The 6,407-nt window shown below is 38.4% G+C and overlaps 1 long non-coding RNA gene across 1 annotated transcript; it reads left to right on the forward strand.

Moving 5' to 3' along the window:
* Positions 1 to 2,848: 2,848 nt before the first annotated feature.
* Positions 2,849 to 4,280, forward strand: LOC138886389 (uncharacterized). Its single transcript, XR_011405102.1, has 2 exons — positions 2,849 to 3,289; positions 4,053 to 4,280. It is a non-coding gene; the product is annotated as an uncharacterized lncRNA (long non-coding RNA).
* Positions 4,281 to 6,407: the final 2,127 nt, after the last annotated feature.

Raw genomic sequence — 6,407 nt, forward strand, 5'->3', positions numbered from 1 at the left:
ACAATTATTCTTTGTTTAAAAACATGAAATATGTGCGATCCAAAGCAACCTTGTGAGAAGCAGGTGCAACCAAAGAGAAACTGCGCAAGGGCTCTAAAGAGCTTTGCAGCAATAATCAATCCAAAAGGGAAGTCCCCTCCAAATTCCTGCATTCCATGAAACAAAGAACAAAAAAAAATGAACGTCACCAAACGCAAGATCCTTAAAATCTCCATTTTTCTATTTTCAGCATGCATCAATATTATTCACACCTCCCATTTTTGTAGCTTAACCCAAGTAAAACCTTTTCGCCTAGGGGGATCCAATTCATAGTTTTCGAGTAGAAGTACTCTTCGCTCAGGGTGTTTTACGTAGCTTAACCCAGGTAGAACCGTTTCGCCTAGGGAGATCCAGCTCATAGTTTCCGGGTAGAAGTACTCTTTGCTCAGGGTGTTTTACGTAGCTTAAACCAGGTAGAACAGTTTCGCCTAGGGGGATCCAGCTCATAGTGTTTGGGTAGAAGTACTCTTCGCTCAGTGTGTTTTACGTAGCTTAACCCAGGTAGAACTGTTTCGCCTACGGGGATCCAGCTCATAGTTTCCGGGTACAAGTACTATTCGCTCAGGGTGTTTTATGTAGCTTAACCCAGGTAGAACCGTTTCGCCTCGGGGGATCCAGCTCATAGTTCCAGGTAGAAACACTCTTGGCTCAGGTTGTTTTACATAGCTTAACCAAGGTAGAACTTTTTCACCTAGGGGGATCCAGCTCATATTCCGGGTAGAAGTACTATTTGCTCAGGGTGTTTTACGTAGCTTAACCCAGGTAGAACCGTTTCGCCTAGGGGGATCCAGCTCATATTTCCGGGTAGAAGTACTCTTCACTCTGGTTGTTTTACATTCGCTTAACCCAGGTAGAATCGTTTCGCCTAGGGGGATCCAGCTCATAGTTTTCGGGTAGAAGCACTCTTCGCTCAGGTTGTTTTACATAGCTTAACCCAAGTAGAACCTTTTCACCTAGGGGGATCCAGCTCATATTCCAGGTAGAAGTACTATTCGCTCAGGGTGTTTTACGTAGCTTAACCCAGGTAGAAACGTTTCGCCTAGGGGGATCCATCTCATATTTCCGGGTGGAAGTACTCTTCGCTCAGGTTGTTTTACATTAGCTTAACCCAGGTAGAACCATTTCACCTGGGGATCCAGCTCATATTCCGAGTAGAAGTACTCTTCGCTCAGGGTGTTTTACGTAGCTTAACCCAGGTAGAACCGTTTCGCCTAGGGGGATCCAGCTCATATTTCCGGGTAGAAGTACTCTTCACTCAGGGTGTTTTACATAGCTTAACCTAGGTAGAACCGTTTCGCCTAGAGGGATCTAGCTTAGAGTTTCCAGGTAGAAGCACTCTTCGCTTAGGGTGTTTTACGTAGCTTAACCCAGGTAGAACCGTTTCGCTCAGGGGAATCTAGTTCGTAGTTTCGGGTAGAAGTAATCTTCGCTCAGGTTGTTTAAATACAGTTTAACTCAGATCGAACTGTTTCGACTAGAGGGATTCAACACTTTATCGATAATACATGGTGTAACACCCGATTCTATTTCCTTCCAGTAAGAGAGGGTACCAGCCTATGATTACATTTCCTTTCAGTTGCACAAGGTACCGATCCCTGGTTAAACTGTCCTTCGTTACCAAATTTTATCTCTTTCAGCTAGTTTATACTACTGTTTCTATCTGCCTTTTCAATAAATTAGATAATTTACAGATATCTCTAATAACTCATAGAATTTTCCTAGTGCCAGACTGGGGCAGAAAAATTTTGTTCGTTTTTGTTTGTCTTTGATGGCTTTGCAGGCTCTACCGTATAGCACAGGTGACGATTAAAGCTTGCAGTTTCAGTTTCTCATCAGAAGAAAGAAATCCTTCGATCACAAGATAGTCGGAGTTTAGCTTTGATAATGTGTTAGCAACCCAGCTTCTCAAGATTCATCTTCTCAAATTCTGATCCAGAAAGCAAGCCATCGAGATTCAGTCATAATCTTTTCTTCAAAAGAATTAAGATCCAATCTAAGGTCAACACAAGCGAGCAGGTCAAGAATCATGATTTGACTCTATAAGACACGTGGATAGGAATTTTTGTACTCTTAGTTTGCAGACAAATGTAGTGCTCTTCTCTTTTCCTTTTGATGTAAGAAGCAGTAAGGGTAAGAGTAACAGCAACAACAACAACAACAACAGTCTTAACTCCAGTGTCTGGTAGTCCCACCTACCAAATTTTCCCAAAACTACACTGACTTGATTCCTTTATAGCCAAGTATATGTAGGCAACCTCAGAAGCAAGGTTTGGTCACCACATTTTTCAAAATGCTTCCACTAGAGTGAATGTGAGCAAAATATTATCCATGGCATTTATTTGTCTTTGCACGAAAACTCTTCATGTTCTCGAGCAAAGAGGGCAGTTGTAAATGCCTAATTTTTCACTTATATATATATATATATATATATATATATATATATATATATATATATATATATATATATATATATATATATATATATAATATGTATGTGTGTGTGTGTGTTTGTTCTTATTTGTGTATATATAGGTTTTAAGAGTTGAGTAATGGTTTGATAAATGGGGTGGGGTTTGGGCTAGTGTAATTTAATTAAAATTGTGCCAAAATTTGAGCCCAAAGAGCCCAAACCCGGTCCAAAAGGGGTTTGGGAAATGTAGTTTTGTCTTGAAACTACGTCGTTTTGGTTAAGTGACAAGATTCAATCTTATCCACCCATCTTGATTTAATCCAACGGTCCTAGTTTGATATTCATTTTAGGTATTTAAAGCCTAAAATCCCCAAAAAAATTTCCCATTTCCCCCTTATTTCCTCTCTCTTCTTTCCCTCTCCTTCTTCTCTCTTCTCTCTCTCTTCACTCTCTTCACTCTCTGTACGCCGCCCCAGCTCCGCCCACCGTCGCCTGCCGGAAATCGCCGGCGCCGGCGGACCACCTCCAAATTCACACCACGTAATCTCCACAACTTCCTCTTTCCATATTTCCAAACTAAATCCTAAAAAAAATCCCTCAAACTCCTTGAATCTTAGATCTAGGAAACTTTCACGTCACTTTGTTGCCCAAATTCTTGAAGCTCCAACCACTACCACCCCAAAATACCTACATCAATGGATAGAGCTCTTCAAGACCTAGCTATTGATGTCAATTCTACCCTAAAAATCCGGCGACCAAAATCCGGCCTAATTCCGGCGACATCCCGGAACACCCTCTTTGGCATACCACCATTTTTTCGGCCTTTTGATGTGAAAAATGGTAAAATACTATTCTTTTTCATGGCTGATTTTTTTATTTTTATTTTTAATTTTCAGATTTTATTTTTGTCTATTATTAATTATTTTAGCATTAGTTTTTGAAGTTTGAAATGTTAAATTTTCTGTTTTTGCACTTGTTGAAGTAGTAAAATAGTTTTGTATTGATAAAAGTGAGGTAATGAAAAATACTTAAGAGTATATGGTACTTGTTTGGTTGTTTGTTTACTGCTTCAAGACTCTTTGAGTACAACACTCAAAAGTCAAATTGTTTGGTAAGAAAATGTAGACCTTTGGACATTATTTGAATAAAGTCTATCTTTGAATAGTGGAGAGCAGATTTTGTTTGAAATACTTGACAAGATTTGAACTAGAAAGTCTTGCTTTTTGAATTTAAGAGCAGATTTTGTAGAAAAATCTGTCAAAAAGATTGATTTTTAATTTTTTAAAATAGCTGGTTGTTTTGATATATAGAGGGGATTCCATCACACTTCCGGGGGGCATTTTTTACAATTGCTTTGTCACAAAAACAAAAAAATTCAGCAGTTGAACACATGAAAAGTAAGCTGAAATGGTGAGCTTTGGGAGTGAGTCTTAGAGTGCAAACTTTTAGAAAAGTATAAGTCCTCTTTAGAGTTCGTTTTTGGGTTCCCTCTCTAAGTTTTCGGGTTGTTTTAACACGGATTTGTTGCTGGTTTTGTTGCTGTTTTGCTGTTGTTTTTATGCTGCTTTAGTTGCTGAACTACTGTTTATTCTTTTGCTACCAGGTAATCCTTTAAGACTCGTAATGTATGTATTTTCAGCAATAGGAACAACTTGAACATGCTGCACCATTTAAATGTATTTGATGTGATGAATAGTTTGACAACAAAAGAGCTTGTATGTTATTGTTATGTATCAAGCATGTGATAATGTGAATATAGTCCTTCATAATACTTGAATATTGAGTTGTAAGTTTTTGAATGTGATATGTAAGTCGTTTATGGATTTTTTAAGCATGTTTTCAAGCTATTATATCCGAGTAACAATGCTAAGTATGCTTCTAGGAATGCTGTGATTATATCTTTGTGAATCTGACCATTTTGCCGGTTTTGCAAAAATGGCTATTTTTGTAAAATGGGCGTTTATACAATTGTGACTATGTAGTTAATGGTCATGAACTCAAACTAAGTAAAGAGCTAAGATTGTATCAACTTTGGGCCTTATTGAATCAAAGATAAAAGTTGGCCCATTTACCTTTAAACAACAAAATTACCCCTTTTCTTCTATATAGCATTGGGCCAATTGAAATTCATTTCTTGGCCCATTTTAATAATAAATTCCAGCATCCCAAAAGCTCCATACAAGCTGGCCCATTTTTTTAACAAGAAGTTGGCACATTTCTTTTAAAATAGATAAAGTTGGTCCAACATTTATTTGCATAATTTTTCCCAACTATAAAGCTCGAAAAAATAATAATAATATTAGATTTTTCTACTATTTTAATTAACTAGTTTTCCTTTAATTAATTTAACGTTAGGCAAATAGTAGGTGCGGTTTAACTTCACAGACTCACTTGTGTAGCGTGACGCTTAACTTTTAATAAGTTAATTCATCAATTTCATGTCATATTCAATAGTTTTAATTAATTTATAAATCTTTTGTCATAATCACGGATTCGCTTGCGTAGCGTGGTAGTGACATTTAATAAATTTTCTGAAAAAAGAGGGTTAATGTTTCCTCCAACACAATTGCATCAATTTTTCAAAAGTAAATAACGTGCTAACAATCGTCTGTCATGACTGCGGATTCGCTTGCGTAGCGCCGTTATGACTAAATAATAAATTTTATCGATCACGCGTTCGCTTGCGTAGTGTGGTTATGACATCTTATTATTCAAAAATATTCTTTAATTTTTTCTAATAATCAAGAGATAAAAGAGGATAGGTAAAACATGAAAATAATATAAATCACAGTTTGTCCAAAATTAATTCAAGCCAAGTTTAAGTCAATAAAGCGACCGTGCTAGAACCACGGGACTCGGGGAATGCCTTATACCTTCTCCCTGGTCAACAGAATTCCTTACCCGAACTTTGTTTTTGCAGACCGATTAAAATAGAGTCAAACCTTCCTTTGACTAGGGATCCAAGTAAATGATGACTTGGAACACCGAAAAAATCAATTCTAAGTGGCGATTCTGAACAATAAAATAATCCCTATTCAAATTTTGTCACTTTAATTGGAAAAACTCTTTGGCCCATACACATATTATTATTATTTTGAGGGGTAGAAAAGGGGTGTGACAACCTCGTCCGAATGACCTGAAATTTTGCACACACGTCACATTCAACACTACAGAGCTACTCCAACTTCTGGAATTCCATTCCGGTACTCGGATAAAAATCTCACTATCGAACCGGAAACTTCAAAAGTTCAACTTTCGGCATTTCAAGCCTAAATTAGCTACGGACCTCCAAAACACCATCCGAACACACTCCTAAACACGAAATCACCCAACGGAGCTAATAAAACCATCGAAATTCCATTCTGAGGTCGTTTTCACACTGTTTCGACTACGTTTAAGTTTTCAAAACTTAATCTCTCATTTAGGGACTAAGTGTCCCAAAACCCTCCGAAACTCCCAATAGTTTCTCCCGGCAACTCACAACAGCAGAAACAAACACGAGGAAAGTAGTTAATAGGGGATCAGGGCATAAATTCTTAAAACGACCGGCCGGGTCAATACATCCTCCCACAGTTAAACATTCGTTCGTCCTCGAACGAGCATAAAAACATTCCTGAAGTAGTGAAAAGATGAGGATAACGGCTGCGCATATCCTGCTCGATCTCCCAGGTCGCCTCCTCGACCAGCTGACCCCGCCACTGAACCTTTACTGATGCAATGTTCTTTGACCTTAGCTTTCTAACCTGCCTGCCCAATATTGCCACTGGCTCTTCAACATAAGATAGATCCTTGTCCAACAGGACTGAACTGAAATCCAACACGTGCGGCGGATCACCGTGATACCTCCGGAGCATCGAAACATGAAATACCGGATGAACTCCTGCCAAGCTGGGAGGTAAGGCAAGCTCATAAGCAACCTCCCCAACACGCCTCAATATCTCAAAAGGGCCAATAAACC

Source organism: Nicotiana sylvestris, chromosome 2, assembly GCF_000393655.2.
Source record: "Nicotiana sylvestris chromosome 2, ASM39365v2, whole genome shotgun sequence".
In the NCBI taxonomy this organism is placed as follows: Eukaryota; Viridiplantae; Streptophyta; class Magnoliopsida; order Solanales; family Solanaceae; genus Nicotiana; species Nicotiana sylvestris.